This window comes from Papio anubis, chromosome 1, assembly GCF_008728515.1.
Source record: "Papio anubis isolate 15944 chromosome 1, Panubis1.0, whole genome shotgun sequence".
NCBI lineage: Eukaryota > Metazoa > Chordata > Mammalia > Primates > Cercopithecidae > Papio > Papio anubis.
The window spans coordinates 146,644,350-146,662,662 of record NC_044976.1 but is presented as its reverse complement, the minus strand read 5'-3'; the positions used below and the strand labels follow the sequence as shown (position 1 = coordinate 146,662,662).

At 37.1% G+C, this 18,313-nt stretch overlaps 1 protein-coding gene and 1 pseudogene across 4 annotated transcripts in view; one reads left to right on the top strand and one right to left on the bottom strand.

The window, feature by feature from the left end:
• KCNK2 (potassium two pore domain channel subfamily K member 2) overlaps positions 1-18,313 on the top strand; it is a 231,229-nt gene that overhangs the window by 168,998 nt on the left and 43,918 nt on the right. The window lies entirely within an intron of this gene.
• Positions 2,524-3,825, bottom strand: LOC101016122 (annotated as a pseudogene). The gene has a single exon (XR_637873.3). The product of XR_637873.3 is annotated as a nucleophosmin pseudogene (transcript).

Below are 18,313 nucleotides of genomic sequence, written 5' to 3'. Positions count from 1 at the left end.
TGATGTTGAGGTTTGGGGTAAGATTGATCCCATCACCCAGGTACTGAGCTTAGTACCCAATAGTTAGTTTTTCAGCCCTTGCCCCCTTCCCTCCCTTCCCACTCTAGTGGTCCCCAGTGTCTGTTATTGCCATCTTTATGTCCATGCCATTGTTTAGCTCCCACTTATAAGTGAGAACATAGGGTATTTGGTTTTCTGTTCTTGCATTAATTCACTTAGGATAATGGTCTCCAGCTGCATCCATGTCACTGCAAAGGACATGGTTTTATTCTCCTTTATGACTGTGAAGTATTCCATGGTGTGTATATACCACATTTTCTTTACCTAATCCACCATTGATGGACACTTGGATTGATTCCATGCCTTGACTGTCGTGAATAGTGCTGTGATAAACATATGTGTGTATGTGACTTTTTGTTAGAAAGATTTCTTTTCCTTTGCATATATAGCCAGTAATGGGATTGCTGTGCTGAATGGTGGTTCTGTTTTAAATTCTTTGAGAAGTCTCCAAACTGATTTCCACAGAGGCTGAACTATTTTCATTCCCACTGTCAGTGTGTAAGCATTCCCTTTTCTCCACAACCTTACCAGCATTATTATTTTTTTTACTTTTTAATAATAGTTATTCTGACTGGTATGTGATGAGATCTTATTGTGGTTTTGATTTGCAATTCTCTGATTATTAGTGATGTGGGGCATTTTTTTTTGTATGTTTGTTAGCAACTTGTATGTCTTCTTTTGAGAAGTGTCTGTTCATGTCCTTTGCCCACTTTTTTTTTTTTCTTCAACTTTTATTTTAAGTTCAAGGGTATATGTGCAGGATGTGAAGGTTTGTTACGTAGGTAAATGTGTGCCATGGTGATTTGCTGCTCAGAATCTATTAGCTATTCTTAAGCCCAGCATCTATTAGCTCTTCTTCCTGTTGCTTTCCCACCCCTGCTCCCCTGACAGACCCCAGGATGTGTTGTTCTCCCAATGTGTCCATGTGTTCTCATCGATCAGCTCCTACTTATAAGTGAGAATATGTGGTGTTTGGTTTTCTGTTCTTGTGTTAGTTTGCTGAGGATAATGGCTTCCAGTTCCATCCATGTCCCTGTAAAAGACATCATCCCATTTTTATGGCTTCATAGTATTCCATGGTACATATGTACCAGGTTTTCTTTATCTAGTCTATCATCAGTGGGCATTTGGGTTGATTTCATGTCTTTGCTATTGTGAATAGTGCTGCAATGAATGTACGTGTGCATGTATCTTTATAATAGAATGATTTGTATTCCTTTGTGTATATACCCAGTAACGGGATTGCTGGGTCCAGTGGTATTTCTGGTTCTAGGTCTTTGAAGAATCATCACACTGTATTCTGCAATGGTTGAACTAACTTACATTTCCACCAACAGTGTAAAAGCCTTTTTATTTCTCCACAGCCTCACCAGCATCTGTTGTTTCTTATAGTTTTAATAATAGCCATTCTGATTGGTGCGAGATGGTATCTCATTCTGGTTTTGATTTGCATTTCTCTAATGATCATTGACATTGAGTTTTTTTTCATATGTTTCTTGGCCACATGAATGTCTTCTTTTGAGAAGTGTCTGTTCATGTCCTTTGCCCACTTTTTAGTGCTTTGCCCACTTTTTAATCGTATTGTTTTTTGCTTGTTTATTTGTTTAAATTCCTTTAGGATTCTGGATGTTAGACCTTTATCAGATGCATACGTTATAATTATTTTCTCCAATTCTATAGGTTGTCTGTTTACTCTGTTGATAGTTTCTTTTGCTGTGCAGAAACACTTTAGTTTAATTAGGTCCTATTTGTCAATTTTTGTTTTAGTTGAAATTGCTTTTGAGGACATAGTCACAAATTCTTTCCTAAGGCTGATGTCCAGAGTAGTGTTTCCTAGATTTTATTCTAAGATTCTCATAGTTTGAGGTCTTACATTTAAATATTTAATCCATCTTGAGTTAATTTTTTATATGGTGAAAGTTAGGTGTCCAGTTTCATCCTTCTTTATATGCTAGCCTGCTATCCCAGCACCATTTATTGAATAGGGAATCCTTTCTTCACTGCTAATTTTTATTGACTTTGTCAAACATTACATGACTGTAGGTGTGCGGTTTTATTTCTAGGTTCTCTATTCTGCTCCACTGGCCTATGTATTTGTTTTTGTAGCAGTTCCATGCTGTTTTGGTTACTGTACCCTTGTAGTATTGTTTGAAGTTGAGTAATGTGATGCCTCCAGCTTTTTTTTTTTTTTTTTGCTTAGAATTACTTTGACCGTTCAGGCTCCTTTTTGGTTCTATATATATATTGGTTCTTCTAATTTTAGAAGGGCTTTTTATAGCTCTGTGAAAAATGATATTGGTAGCTTAATAGAAATAGCATTGAGTCTATAGATTGCTTTGGACAGTATGTCCTTTTAAGAATATTGATTCTTTCAATTCATGAACATGGAATATTTCTCTATTTTTTGTGTTACCTATGATTTCTTCTTTCTTCTCTTTTTTTTTTTTTCAATAGAAACCGTGCTACTTTATTAAAATACTGAGTTTTATTTCACATGTATATTTTTGTCTCCCCACCATTTCCATGTCTGACCACCGCTACTACTATGTCCTATCATAACATTCCATACATACTTAAAACCAAGCAAAGGGTGGAGTTCCATCTTTAAAAACTAAACAGGCATTTTGGACAACACATTCTTGGCAATGGAACCTGGACAACATTTATCAAACACGGTAGGGAAAGTTCTCACTCTGCATTATAAAAAAGACAGCCAGATATCAACTGTTACAGAAATGAAATAAGACGGAAAATTTTTAACAAATTGTTTAAACTATTTTCTTAAAGAGACTTCCTCCACTGCCAGAGATCTTGAATAGCCTCTTGGTCAGTCATCCGGAAGCAATTCTTCACATAATTGATGAACTTGGCTTCCACTTTGGGAAGAGAACCACCTTTTTCTATACTTGCTTGCATTTTTGCTTTAATGTCTTCTACGGAACTAGGTCCTTTTGGTGTTTTAGGAGTTTTTTCCTGTTTTTTGAAGGATTCTTGTCCTTTTGATCTTGGTGTTGATGATGGTTTTGAGTCTTTTCCATTCTGATTTGACTTTTGTGCATTTTTGGCTGGAGTATCTCGTATAGATTTCTTCACTGGTGCTTTTTCTTCAGCTTCCTCATCATCAAAATCATCATCATCATCATCTTCATCATCATCATCATCATCTTCATCAGCAGCAAGTTTTACTTTTTTCTGTGGAACCTTGCTACCACCTCCAGGGGCAGACCGCTTTCCAGATATACTTAACAGTTTCACATCCTCCTCCTCTTCATCTTCTGACTCTGCATCTTCCTCCACAGCTACTAAGTGCTGTCCACTAATATGCACTGGCCCTGAACCACACTTCAACCTTAAGACCACTGGTGGTGTTATTTCAAAGCCCCCAAGGGAAACCGTTGGCTGTACAGACATTTTCAAAGTTGCCAGTGTTACTTTAATTGGACTGCCTTCGTAATTCATTGCCTCTGCTTCAACAATGTGCAATTCATCCTTTGCACCAGCCCCTAAACTGACCGTTCTTAAAGATAACTGGTGCTCATTTTCATCATTATCCACCTTAAAGTGATAATCTTTGTCGGCCTTTAGTTCACAACCGAAAAGATAGTTCTGGGGCCTCAGGGGGCTCATGTCCATGTCCATCGAATCTTCCATCAGGTGGCGGCACGCACTTAGGTGGGAGAGAAGGCGGACGGAGATAAACGAACGCTGCTCCAGAGAACAGCCGCGCAGGACGGAATCTCCTACCTATGATTTCTTTAAGCAGTGTTATGTGGTTCTTGTAGAGATCTTTCACATCCTTGGTTAGATGTATTCCTGTTTTTTGTTGTGTGTGTGTGTGGGGGGGCTATTATAAATGTGATTGTGTCCTTAATTTGACTCTGATATTGAATGTTATTGGTGTATAAAAATGCTACTGATTTTTGTACATTGATTTTGTATCCTCAGATGTTACTGAATTCGTTTATTACAGGAACCTTTAGGCAAAATTTTTAAGGTTTTCTAAGTATCGAGTCATATTTTTAGTGAAGAAAGATAGTTTGACTTCTCCTTTTCCTATTTGGGAGGTTTTTTTGTTTTTTGTTTGTTTGTTTGTTTGTTTGCCTGATTGCTCTGGCATGGACTCCCAGTGTATGTTGAATAGGAGTGGTGAGAATGGGCATCCTTACCTTCTTTCTCTTTTCAAGGGGAATGCTTCCAGCTTTTGTCCATTCAGTATGCTGTTGACGGTGGGTTTTCCATAGATGGCTCTTATTATTTTGACATATGTTTCTTCAATGCCTAATTTCTTGGGGATTTTTATCAGGAAGGGATGTTATATTTTATTAAAAGCTTTTTCCACATCTATTGAGATGATCATATGGTTCTTGTTTTTAATTCTTTTTATATGGTGAATCACATTTATTGATTTGTGTATGGTGAACCAACCTTGCATTCTAAAATGAAATCTACCTGATCATGGTGAACTAACTTTTTGATGTGCTGTTGGACTCCATTTGTTGAAGATTTTTGCATCTACATTCATCAAGGATAATGGTCTATGGTTTTTCTTGTTATTGTGTCTTTTGCCATATTTTATTATCAAAGCGATGCTCACTTCATAGAATGAGTTAGGGAGGAGTCCCTCCTCTTCAATTTTTTGGAAATAGTTTTAGTAGGATTTGTACCAGCTCTTCTTTGTACATCTGGTAGAATCTGAATGTGAATTAACCTAGTCCAGGGATTCCTTTGGTTGGTAGATTTTTTTTTATTACCGATTCCATTTTGGAAGTCAATATTGGTCTGTTCAGGGTTTTAATTTCTTCCTGATTCAATCTTGGGAGATTGTGTGTTTAGGGGAATTTATTTATTTCCTCTATATTTTTTAATTTGCTTGCATAGAAATGTTCCTGATAGTCTCTGAGAATCTTTTGTACTTCTGTGGGACCAGTTGTAATGTCACCTTTGCCATTTCTGATTGTGCTTATTTGGATCTTCTCTCTTTTTTTACTTTGTTAACCTAGCTAGCTGTCTATTGATCTTGCTTATCCTTTCAAATAACCAACTTTTGATTTTGTTTATTATTTGCATGGATTTTTGAGTCTCAATTTCTTTCAGTTTTGCTCTGATTTTATTATTTTATTTTTTTTTCTGTTCTAATTTTAGTCACTTCTGCTAGCTTTGGAGTTAGTTTCTTCTTGTTTGTCTAGTTTCTTCAGGTGTGATGTTAGATCTTTAATTTGAGATCTTTCTAACTTTTTGAGGTAGGCATTAGGCAATATAAACTTGCCTCTTAACACTGCTTTTGCTGTATCACAGAGATTTTGTTATATTGGTGTTTCTGTTTTCATTTATCTCAAAGAATTTTTTAAATTTCTAGTTTAATTTTCTTGTTTACTCAACATTCATTCAGGAGCAAGTTGTTTAATTTCTGTATAATTGTGTGGTTTTGAGAAAGTTTCTTGGTATTGACTGTTATTCCACTGTAGTCTGAGAGTGTGGTTGGTATGCTTTTAATTTTTTTAATTTATTGAGATTTTCTTTATAGCTAAGCATATGGTTGATCTTGAAATATGTTGCATGTGCAGATGAGAAAAATGTATATTCTGTGGTTGATGGATGGAGTATTCTGTAGATGTTCATTAGGTCCATTTGGTCAAGTGTTGAATTTAAGTCCAGAATTTCTTAGTTTTCTGCCTTGATGATAATGCTGTCAGTGCAGTGTTAAGGTCCCTTACTCTTCTTATATGGCTAGCTGAGTCTTTTCATAGGTCTGGAAGTACCTGTTTTATGAATCTGGGTGGTTTAATGTTGGGTGCATAAATATTTAGGATAGTTAAGTCTTCCTGTTGAATCGAACCACTTATCATTATGTAATACTTTTGTGGGCATATGTAATATGTCCTTTTTTATTGTTTTACTGTTGTTGGCTTAAAGTCTGTTTTATCTGATATAGAATAGTGACCTCTACTCTTTTTCATGTTCTATTTGTGTGATAGATCTTTCTTCAACCCTTTCTTTGAACCTAAGGATGTCTTTATTTGTGAGATGGGTCTCTTGAAGTCAGCAGATGGATAGGTCTTGATTTATGTTTCCAACTTGTCTGTGCCTTTTAAGTGAGGGCATTTAGACCATATACATTCAAGGTTAATATTGATATGTTAGGTTTTGATCCCATTGTGAAGTTGTTAGTTGGTTGCTATGTAGTTTCTACTTTGTGGTTGCTTTATAGGCTCTGTGTGCTATATACTTAAGTGTGTTTTTGTGTTAGCAGGCATCATTTATTTTTTCCATGTTTAGAACTCCCTTAAGTATCTCCTGTAAGGTTAATGTAGTGGTAACAAATTCCCTTAATGCTTGCTTAGCTGGAAAAATATTTTATTTCTTCTTTGCTTCTGAAGATTAGGTTGGTGGAACATAAAATTATTGATTGAAATTTCTTTTCTTTAAAAATACTGAAAATAAGCCCCCAATATCTCCTGGCTTATCAGGTTTGTGCTGAGAAATCCACTATTAGTCTGATGGTGTTCTCTTTATATATGATTTGACTTTTGTTTGTAGCTGCCTTTGAGATCTTTTCTTTAGCATTGACGTCAGGCAGTCTGGTGACTATATGCCTTGGTGATGATGTTTGTTTTGTATAGTACCTCACAGGTGTTCTCTGGATTTCTTATATTTGAGTATCTACCTCTCTAGAAAGATTAGGGAAATATTATTGAATTGTTCCTTCAAATATGTTTTCCAGGTTGTTTTCCTTATCTCTGTCACTCTTGGGAATGCCAATAATTTGTAGATTTTGCCACTTTACATAATCCTGTATTTCTGAAGGACTTTCTTTACTTCTTAAAATTTTTTTTCTTTATTTTTGTCTGACTGCGTTAGTTCAAAAGATTAGAGTTCAAGCTCTGAAATTCTTTCTTCTCATTGGTCCAGTCTGTTGATAGAGCTTTCAATTTTATTTTGAAATTCCTTAAGTGAGTTTTTCAATTTCAGAAGCTCTGATTGACTTATTTTAAGATGTTTATCTCTTACACTTCCTGGATTGCTTTAGAAGTTTCTTTGTGTTGATTTTCAACTGCGTACTGGCTTTTGTTAAGCTTCCTTGCAATCCATGCTTTGAATTCTTTATCTGTCATTTCTGAGTTTCCATTTTGGTTAGGGGTCATTACTAGCTAGCTATTGTGATCCTTTGGTGGTGTCACTATATTCAGACTTTTTTCATGGTGCCAGAAGTCTTGCCCTGGTTCTTTCTCATCTGGAGACACTGCCACTTCTAATGATTGTAATCATTTTTATATGAATAGCATATTTTTATTTTTCTTTCTTCCCCTATAATATTACTATGTTCTTCTTTTCTCTCCTCCTCTCCCCTGCTTCTTATATAGGGTGTGACTGTAGAGAATGCTGGGCAGGGTATTTTGACTTTGCTTCTATAGCCCTATGTATTTCTGTCAGCAGGTTTTATCTTGAGCTATGCTCTCAACATACAAGCCAGTAGATGGCACTTATGGGTAAGAGCCAGCTGTGGCCAGTGAGGCTGGGTATGTACTTAATCCTTGTTTAATGAGAATATCTTTCTGTTGCATAAGGCAATGGGCTGATTTTTGGATTGCTCAGTGTTTTGAGCTCTCTGCTCAGGCCAGGGAAGGCCAAGATACGCAGGGCTGGACTTGGCAGGTTTGCTTACAGGTCCCTTGATGGCAGGTACAAGCACAGCACCGAGGGAGAATCCAGTGCATGGCCACTGAGTGTCCAGAAGTGTGCCTAAGCTTGGAGCTGGGGAACTCCTTGACCCCATGTTCTCTACCCAGGGATGAGGGAGATCTAAACTCCTAATCCAAGAGAGTAGTTGCTCCAGATGCCTGGAGATTTGAGCATGCAGCAGAGAGTGCCCCCTTGCACCAAGATCTCTGCAAAGGAGCGATGGGATGACTCAGGCTGCTGAACCAGGCAAACAGATGCTCTGAATGCCTGGAGATCTGCCTGGGTGTGGAGCAGAGAGGGCCCCACTTCACCATGATCTATGCACAGGAAGGGCAGAGTTATTCAGGCTGCAGATCCAGGTGAGGAGGTATTCCAAATGCCTGGAGCTCTGCCTAGAGTTGGAACAGAGAGGGGTTTACTGCATAACAATCTATGTCCAGGAAGGGTTAGGCAGCTTAGGTTGCTGAGCCAGACAAGTGGGTGTTCTGAATGCATGGAGTTCTCCCTGGGGTTTCAGTGGAAAGGGCCCACTGCACCAAGTCTCAGGGGAGCATGCTGGACACTCAGTAATGACACATACAGACTGGTTCCATGTCACCAATCTGCCCCTGCCTACAAGTGTCCTTGCCCAAGAGAAACTGCAGCAGCAGCAGCTCTCCCCACCGCACCCTACCCAGGCCTGTGATGGAGGAGAGCACAATTCCAGCACCTGCTGCTGAGGCACTTTCCACAGTTGTGGCTGTGGAAGCTCCTGCCCCTCTCCAGAGCAGGCACTCCAGTTTCTGGCCCAAGACTAAAATCCTGTGTGGGCATGCTACTAGGTCACCACAGAATTGCTGACTTTGTATTTGTCCAGATTAAAAATGGCCTCCTGCTGTCTGTCCCAGGTCTGGGAAAATGGTTGCAGCTTTTCCCAGTGTCTTTCCCTCACTGCATTTCCAAGATCTCCCCAAGTTAGTTCCAGGGCTTGGGAGAAATAACCTCTCTCCCTTGGCCTGAGTTGCTCGGATCCCAGTGGAAAGGTGAGTCACAGAGGAAGGCAATCTGCTTCTGTCACTCATGTTAATCAGCCAGATGCTGTCATGGGGGCTGTTTGCTCAGGTTCTCCTCCCCAGGTTCTGGGTTTCCTTCATGATTCCAGTGAATTATCATTTTCCTTCTTGAATTAAAGCTTACAGAGTTGATCTTTATGCACTATCTTGCTATTTTCAAGTTGCTGAAGCACACTAAAAGCCATTAATCATTTTTTTCTGTCTTGGGGAAAAAACGAATTTATTATTATTATTTTTAGTGGCACAAGAATTCAGGTTTAACTTATCTTTGCCCTTTCTACTTAGGCTCTTTTCTGCCTTAGTTTTAAAAACAGCTGCAAACTTCAGAAGAAGTTCTTGGCTACTTAAAACATTTTTTTCTCCAAGATATTTACCCACTTAATTTTCAATCTTAGGACAGCATTTTGTAACTTAACTTAAAGTAGGTCATGTAGACCTAAAGTGTCTACATTTTTCTACTCACATTTAGAAAACTTTTCCTCTTCTATAATATATATGTTATTTCAACTGCCATTTGCTTTATTGTTGTATCTGTAAGGTCCTATGTGCCTATTAATTCAGTTCTCTCTTTCCTAACTATATTTCTCACTATTATTACTGTTCTAACTCCAATTTTAAATAAAATACAATAATGGTGGCAAAAGTAAGTATACTAATCTATTATGGATCATTTTTACCAGCTACCATAAATCGAAACCATTCTCTTAAACAATTCAGTTTGAAGTATTAAAAAACATGGTAAAAATTAGAGTAGGAATGTGTTATTAAAATTCTCAGAATAACCTCATTAGCCTAATTTAGTTTTAACAGAGTTTTATACTTTTTGGCTGTTTACTGTTCTTCCTTGACCCAAATTTCTTACTTAAATATTTTTAGAACAGAAAAGACTTTCTGAAGTTCTGTAAGATCTCAGAGAGGGCTAATATTTATCTGTTTCTGTTGATTTGTTAATTAAGGTTCAACTAGGCAAATCCCCTAATATCGATGAAGATGGGGACACTTTCATGAACAAAGCTTTGCTTTTGGTCAAAAATACAGTGTACACCTCTCTGTACACTGTAGATGTACCGAGGACATCTACAATGTAGATGTACCAGTGTACATCCTCTCTGGATGGGGACCCTGGGAAAGGGGGGTGCATCACTCTGCTGAAGATCTTTTCGTTTTATAATTAGCAGAATGTGGAAAGGAGAATTTCAGACATTTCTAACTCCATATGAGATAAGCTTGTGTCCTGAAATATTCATTTTTCTACCTCTTATTCAAGATGTATAATTGGCTTAAGTAGAAATGGAAAGTTTGTTAATACCGGAGAAAGTAAGACATAGTGATGATAACAAAACGTATGCTTGTGATGCATTAATCTTAGGCTGCCTTATCACTTTTTAAATGTAACTAATAAGGCCTTATAGCAACAGTGGAATATATAGGTATTATGTGACAGGTTTTATGTTTTCAGGGCTCACATCATATTGTATGTGTTTGTATTATTAATCCATTCTCACGCTGTTAATAAAGACATAGCCGAGACTGGGTAATTTATAAAGGAAGGAGGTTTAATAGACTCATAGTTCAGTATGATTGGGGAGGCCTCAGGAAACTTACAATCATAGCAGAAGGGGAAGCAAACATGTCCTTCTTCACATAGTGACAGGGAGAAGAAGAATGAGAACCAGGTGAAGGGGGAAACCCCTTATAAAACCACTAGATTTCGTGAGAACTTACTCACTATCATGAGAATTGCATGGGGGAAACCACTCCTATGATTCAATTACCTCCCACAGGGTCCCTCTCATGACACATAGGGATGATGGGAACTATATTTCAAGATAAGATTTGGGTGGAAACACAGCCCAAACCGTATCAATGTTATTTTAAACAACTCACAGTGTCAATTCAGTATGTAGCCCAAAAGATCTGAGACCAAAAAAATACAAAAAGTATAAATAAAAATGAATGTGGGTAGAGTCCTAAACAATATTATATTTGTGACCATTGTATAAACCAGTTTAGGAAAAAAAATATTTTTCTTTATGGTTTTGTAGAAGATGAAAAATTCAGAGAGTCATGGCATAGTATCATAGAATAGGAGAGTGATAGCTGTGTGCCAGTAAGAATAATCAAATAAACAACTTTATTTTTATTAGCTTTTATTATATTGTTACCCATCTTCAAATCTGTAACTTTTATTTTTATTTGACAGAGGAAATAATACAAATTTGTAGAAATATACGTTGATTATAATTAGCATAAGAATTTGATGTGATTAATATGACAGATGCTGAGTAAGATAAATTGACACTAGTTTTGCTGATTCATCACTATCTCCTTAACTTAAATATTTTTGTGGCTGTGTTAATCTTTGTGAAGCTATGATACCCTGTTGCTAGTACTGTCATCTTTACACTCCAGGTCCTTGTGTCCAGAGAGTGTTTTTGGAATGAGAATGTGGATTGGGGGGGCAGATGTGGCAACGGCTAGGTAGCAGATGTGTGCCCTTTGCAAGAGTCTTTGGAAAAAACAGAAATTGTGAATTTCTTTTAAAGGACCTTGGAAAAGAATTGCCACATATAGTCCAATAGAGTACACAAAATTGGACTTTGCTTCTGGGTACCTTATGACTATAAAATTAGCTATTGAGTTCCCCATCTGGGAAATATCAATTATTTACTGTTTAGAACTTTCCCTCTTGCTATTAGATGTACTAAAGACAGTGTTCTCACTTAATTTTGCTATTTTGCCAGGGAAAAGCAAGAGGAATTGCTCTAGCTTGAACCTCTTCATCTTTCTATTGGGCTATAAATCTCATAAGGAAACAAAAATGTCCCTTCCATAATGCACACTTAATATTTGATGTCAGTCTGCAAAACTTGCAAAATTTGCTCTGAGGAGGATCAGGGTTAGGTTACATTGTTATATTGAACTTTTCTGAAGGCAACTTAAAGAATGTATTCTTCAAACTGTGGTGTTATTAAAGGAAAAGAAGTATATTTTGGAAAGTGATTCATAAGTGTTTAGGATACAAATTGTAATAGATCTGTATTTCTTAACATTAGTATAATTATTAGAAGCATCTTAAGAACAAGTGATGATGGGGTGGTTTAGACCAGAACTCTGAAATAGTGCTTGCCCCCAAGGAATGAGCAAGAAAAGTAGATTTTCTGCAATAAGAGAACATGACGATTAGGCTGGGTATGGTGGCAAAATGGCAGCACTTGAGAGGCCGAGGCAGGAAGATCACCAGGCCAGAAGTTCAAGACCAACCTGGGCAACATAGTGAGACTCCTGTCTCTACAAAAACTTTTTAAAATTTGGTGCACATAGTGGCATGCACCTGTAATCCTAGCTATTTGGGAGGCTGAGGTGGGAGGATCACTTGTGTTATCTCAGGAGGCTGCAGTGAGCTATGAACATGCTACTGCACTCCATCCTGGGCAACAGGGCAAGACCCCATCTTGAAAAAAAAGAAAATATGAAAACTCCTATTTCTATGTATTTCTAAATCTCACTACTTCTTTACTTTTTAAATATCATAATATTTATGATATAATATAGTAGAGCATAATACATTTCTAATTCATAAATAATGTGCAATACTTTGCCGTTTATCACTGTGGGTGATGAATCGAAGGCATTTAGAGACCACTGGTGCAAATAAACAGGCAGTGCTCAGGTGTCTCTGTGTATGTGGCTGAATGTAGGAATTCAGTGTTTAGTACTTTCTCTACAGGAAGAGATCTCCCAGAAAATTTTAACTTCATATTTATTTATGTAGAGAACATGTTTTAGTGACTGGTTGCCTTAGTGATTGGTATCTGTCTGCTCCTTCCTGATGGCGCTTTCTGTTCTCTCTCAGTGCTCAGGGTTCTGGGGCTAAAAAGGACTTGGGAGGTCACAGAATCTGTAGACACTTTTATTTGTCATATGAGTAAGCAGATCCCTGTTGCTAAGAGTAGCAAGTGCAGAGTAATTTTTCCTAAAAGGTGAGAAGAGAGAAAGGAAATTATTTTGCAAAGTGTTATTTACTTAATTTTATTTTATCTTTTTATTTTTATTTGCTGAGACAGAGTCTCACTCTGTAGCCCAGGCTGGAGTGCAGTGGCGTGATTGTGGCTCACTGCAGCCTCGACATTCTGGGCTCAAGAAATTCTCTTGCCTCAGCCTCCCAAGTTGCTGGGACCACAGACACATGCCACCATACCCAGCTAATTTTGTGTATTTTTTGTAGAGATGGGGTCTCTCCTTGTTGCCCATGCTGGTCTTGAACTCCTGGGCTCAAGCGAACTTTCTGCCTTGGCCTCCCAAATTGCTGGGATTTTGAAATCATCAGTAATGATGTATAATCAAATTTGTAGAGATAAGTTAAAGTTAATGGCAAAATTGTATGTGAGAATTGGTGTTGATTTCCTATGTTCTGTTTCCTAATTTTTGTCATTTGATTTTTCATTTGACTGGTAGTCTGGGGTGGTAAGTTGTTAAGTCATGCTTGCTAGCTAAATAAGCTTTTCTCTTTCTTCATTAAAATCTAAGAAGTCTTATTAATTATATGGTAATGTATGAACGCTTGCTTTTTTACAACTTGTCTTCTTTTACAAAGGCCCAAGACTTAAAAAAACAAACAAAAAAAAACAAAAAACAAAAACCATAAAGTGGTGATTCTTCAAAATTAGAGAAAAGTGAAATAATTACCCAACCTAACACAATTAAAAATTCCTTTTCAAGGCTGGTAGCTCCTTTAATATAAACCCTTAGGATCTATACCTTAAAGGGGTTATACAAGCCAGTGAATTCATTTCCATAGCTTGTTTAGGAGCTGCCCAGTGAAGTCCTTAAAAACACCCCTTTTCAGAATTAGTTAAGCCCAGGAATTCGAGGTTGCAGTGAACTATTATTGTGCTACTGCTGTCTAGCCTGGGTGACAGAGCAAGACCCTGTCTGAAATTTTTTTTTCTTTTTAAATAGGAAACAAAGAAAAAAAATACTCCTTTCCATAAACCTGAGGTAATATTTTGTAAGGGTAATGTGAAAGAGTGAAAAAGCCAGAGAAGAATTTATAGTTTCACAAAGCAGCGTCCTCACATTACCTAGTTTTCTAATAAAATCCAAAAGTTCTAGGCAAAAATCCAGATGTTCTAAGAAATCCTCATGGTTAATATTATGCAAACACATATTCCATCTGAGCATGAATTTATTTAACCATCCAAATACATCATCATGGAATTCTGATCAGTGAAATTTAGTATATTTGGTTAAATAATGAAATTTTCTTCATCACACATGTAGTTTTGAATGCTTACTAGGTCAACCAGGCTTCATGCTTAGTACCTGGTGCTCCCTCATATAGAGGTATAATACAATTTGGGACTTTCCCAGGTAAAATTTTTCCTCTTCTGGCGTATTTACCTTTACTACATTTTTATAGTTTTTCACAGTGTTATAATCATTTGCCATCATATTCTTTACTTAGGAAGCACATATTTGTATTTCTCATATTAAGGACTCAGTTTTCTTGGAATTACATTTTCAAAGTCATTATTGGAAATGTAATATTTAGTAACCACACTGTTTGCTTTCCTGTATAACTGAAATTATGACTCATTCAGTGGAGTGCTCAGAGCTTGCTCAATTTAAGAGAATTTTATCATGAAAACATAAATATCTTTAAAAACCATGGCATGTTTCTCCTTGCAACCCTCAAGCAGTTAGTTCAAACGGAGACCTCTAGAAAACTGCACCTTGTGTTGACTAAGAGTTTTGCAACCATGTCAAAGGCCAGGTATTAAAATTGCTATTGTTGAGCTGATAACTGAGTAGAAATTTGCCAGGAATTTAACAGGTAACAAGGAAAGTACCTGAAAAAGAGTGAGATCTATTGAAGAGCAGTCATTACCACCATCACAATGGCTCCGAAAATTTGCTTTGTTTGGAAAAGGCGGGTTTGTGTGACTGCTAGGAGGATGTTTTATATTCATTGATCATTTGTTTGTTTAGGTGTTTAATGGACACATATTGTATATCAGATACTGTGTTTAGCACTTAGTGACAATAATTGTTCTAGTTCCTGTTCCTGTGAGACAGAATGTATGAAATCCTGGAGCAACAATTAAATAGGGAATCTTTTTCTCTTCCTGTTATTTGCTCTGTTTTATTACACAGGAAAATTCTGTAAAGGGTTTAGTCACTCCCTGATTTAACTCGTGACTCTTAGAGAACTCACAACAGAAATAATGGCCATCTGCATGATTAAATAAGTGGAATTTGACCCAAATGGTTCAGAAGTCTTAGGGACTATGAACAAACCAAAAAGTTCCTTAACTTTTAGGGTTCAGAATGGATATATAGAAGTATTGTAAAAACATGTGGAGAAAATATTGAGGAGAAAAGTATTCAGTAATGGATAATTACAGCTTCGTGGGGCAGGAAGTAAATTGTACTACATTCTGTGAAAAATATTCCAAATTGTTCTAGATTGAGATTTAAAGACAATTTCTAAGAATAACAATTCGGTATATGTATATACTGTTCCATCTTTGTTAACGATGAGTGAGTGATGTCATGTGTTGGTTTTTCTTTCTTTATGATCATCAGACTGCTGTTCTTTTCATGGCAGTCTTCCCAGTTTAAGAACAAGTACCTAGAGGGACATGGACAACTTCTCGAATGCTGAAATTTCAAATCCCCAAATACAAGTTCAAATATCACCTTTGTTGGCATTCTGGTTTTCTGACTTAATGGCATATGAAAAGTTTGGTTTAGTAGGTAAGCTATTGTTTCATACTGAAGTCATATTTCCATTTGTTAAAAAGAAAATAGGATTTATAACATTATTAAACGGGGTTCTGAGTCCTTAAAGCAGTGAGAAACACCTTATTCAGTTAAATTACTTAACAACAAAATAAGATATACTAAAACAGAAATTAAGATTTTCCCTCCTTCATATTAAGACGGGATAGCTTTAATTAATAAAAGTAAAGTCAAACAAACCCCACAAAATTAAAATCCATGTTTGATATTTAAGCTAAAATAATTATAGACCGGTTTAAAGGAATGACCCCCATTTTCTTTATAATGGAGTTATTTATCTATGTTTATATTCTATAACAGATATGCCATTTTAGAAAATCAGAAGAGGTGTATGGAACTGATAACCTTAGTCTGGAGTGGCTTGGTTATTCTTTAAAACCAGGATATATCTTTTTTTTCTTTACAAATACTTTGTGATTCAGAAAGAAAATCACAGAGAAAAAAAATTATATTTAAGGGATAGGGATGTTGTATGCCCAAGTTCTTTAGCACGCAAAAGGGCCGATGGCTGGGAGCTGCTGGAGAGAGGACAGAGCAAGGTAAGGAGGCCCTTGGTGGAATGGTGCTTGTCTTCAGACCCACATGGTTTCTAGGTGAGAACCTCGAGAAGAGGCATGCCTTGTCCAATTTAGTGTTTCCTGCCTTAGCTAAGTACTTCCCAGGCAGTATGAGCAAAACAGGTTGGTGGATAAATGATAAGAAGGACAGTAGCTGACATCATAGATGACATGGACCATTGGGTTCAATGAAGGAGCCTGTGTTTTGGAGCTATTCAGACACCTGTGTTGAACTCTAGCTCTGCTACCCCTTTCTTGAGTGACCTGCCATATGTTATTTTCTCTGCTGATATTATGACATCTCTATTTTAAGGTGGGATACTTACTGTTGGGATTTCAAGGAGCTGGTACAAACTGGTCTTTCATTCCTGAGTTCCAAACAGACCATGAGAGTGATGGCAATTGGATCATCAGCTTTATTGCTGCAAAAGGAAGCTGGCAATGTGACTTAATTCTATGGCCACATGGTCTTACTAATAGCCCTGCCCTAAGTCAATGGAAGTGTGAAGCATGAGAATGCAACTCCCCTCAACACCTACCCACAGGGCGTTAGGATGAAATGATTTCATTTATGGAGGTAATCAGTAAGTCTTCCTTTTCATCCCACTCTTCAAATCTGATTTTGAATATTCTGTAAATCAGTGGAAATGAGCATATTAACTAGGTTAGGCAGGGTTTACAGGGCCAATTTTTTTTTTTAAGTCTTCTAGGGGCCTTTGTGGCAGCTCACGCCTATAATCCCAGTACTTTGGGAGGTCAAGGCAGGCAAATCACTTGAGGTTAGGAGTTTGAGACCAGCCTTGCCAACCTGGTGAAACCCTGTCTCTACTAAAAATACAAAAAATCAGCCAGGTGTGGTGGCAAGTGCCTGTATTCCCAGCTCCTCGGGAAGCTGAGGCAGGAGAATTGCTTGAATCCAGGGGGTGGAAGTTGCAGTGAACCGAAATGCACCACTGCACTCTTGTCTGGGTGACAGACTGAGACTGCATCTCAAAAAAAAAAAAAAAGAAAAAAAAAAAAAAAAAGGCCTTCTACGAGATGCCTGCCATGGCCTCATGGGTTGTTCTGTCGCCTAATCAATGATTCTTTGGAGCCATCTAGGGCTTTCTTAATGCTGGGTAGAGGGACTATTTCCAGCAAATGTTTAGGAAACCTGCTTTATGGAGATAATGGTTCCCTAGCAATAATACCAGCCTGAACTTTCCTAAGCTATATTTTTTGTAGTTTAATCTACTAGATTGGATTAGGCTCTGACTGAGTTCCTCACACAAGCATTAAGGACAAGAGATCTAGAGAGAGATCGCACCATCTAAAAGAAGCTGTCATATATCATATAAGAATGTCAGGATGAGTAGACTTATTTTAACTACTTGGAAAAGTTTATAAGATTCCCAAAACCTTTATACCTCCACACCTCTTTGTTATTTTTATTACCAACTGTATACTGTCCTATTATGGTTAGCCAGAAAGTTCTTAAAATGGAAAGGATTTATGTGCATGTTTTTAGTGACAATAAAGAAAAAAAGAAAAGCAGTGGAGTGAATATTTCTGCCAGGTCAGTGGGGGACCTAGGAGGGGAGAGTAGGGCTGTAGCATCTTGTAGGCTGCATCTCCGAAGTCTGTGGAAAGAGCAAAAACAGAGTGTGGGAGACAGGGGCAGGAGCCCTGTCAATAATAAGTCAATAATAGAAATTACCCTAGGTTTTCTTAGTATGCCAGAGACAAATGAGTAGGTTTCCTGAATATAGCTAGATTGAAATTAATGCTTGTAAAAGTCAAGAAGTTTTTTAAAAAGTATTTCCTAATTTATTCCTAATTTAAAAATAAAACAATTTTTCTTAGCAAGTTATCCTGACATCACAGATATGTTAATTTGGATAAGATTCTTAGATGAAATGAATTGATTAACGTGAAAATTAATTCATGAATCTTAGATATCAGCAAGTGAGTAGGATTTGGAAGTTGTTTGACAATATTTCGTATATATAGTATTCGTTTTTCCTAAATCATCTGACTGCCAGTATTTCATCTTGAGAGTGGCAATTTAAAAAGGAAAAAACATTTTTTCCCCTGGGCTTAGACTCCACTAAAACTTGTGGGTTGAACATTTTACCCAAATATAGACCTTTTAGTGATTAAGCTAATTTACTCTTCTCAAAC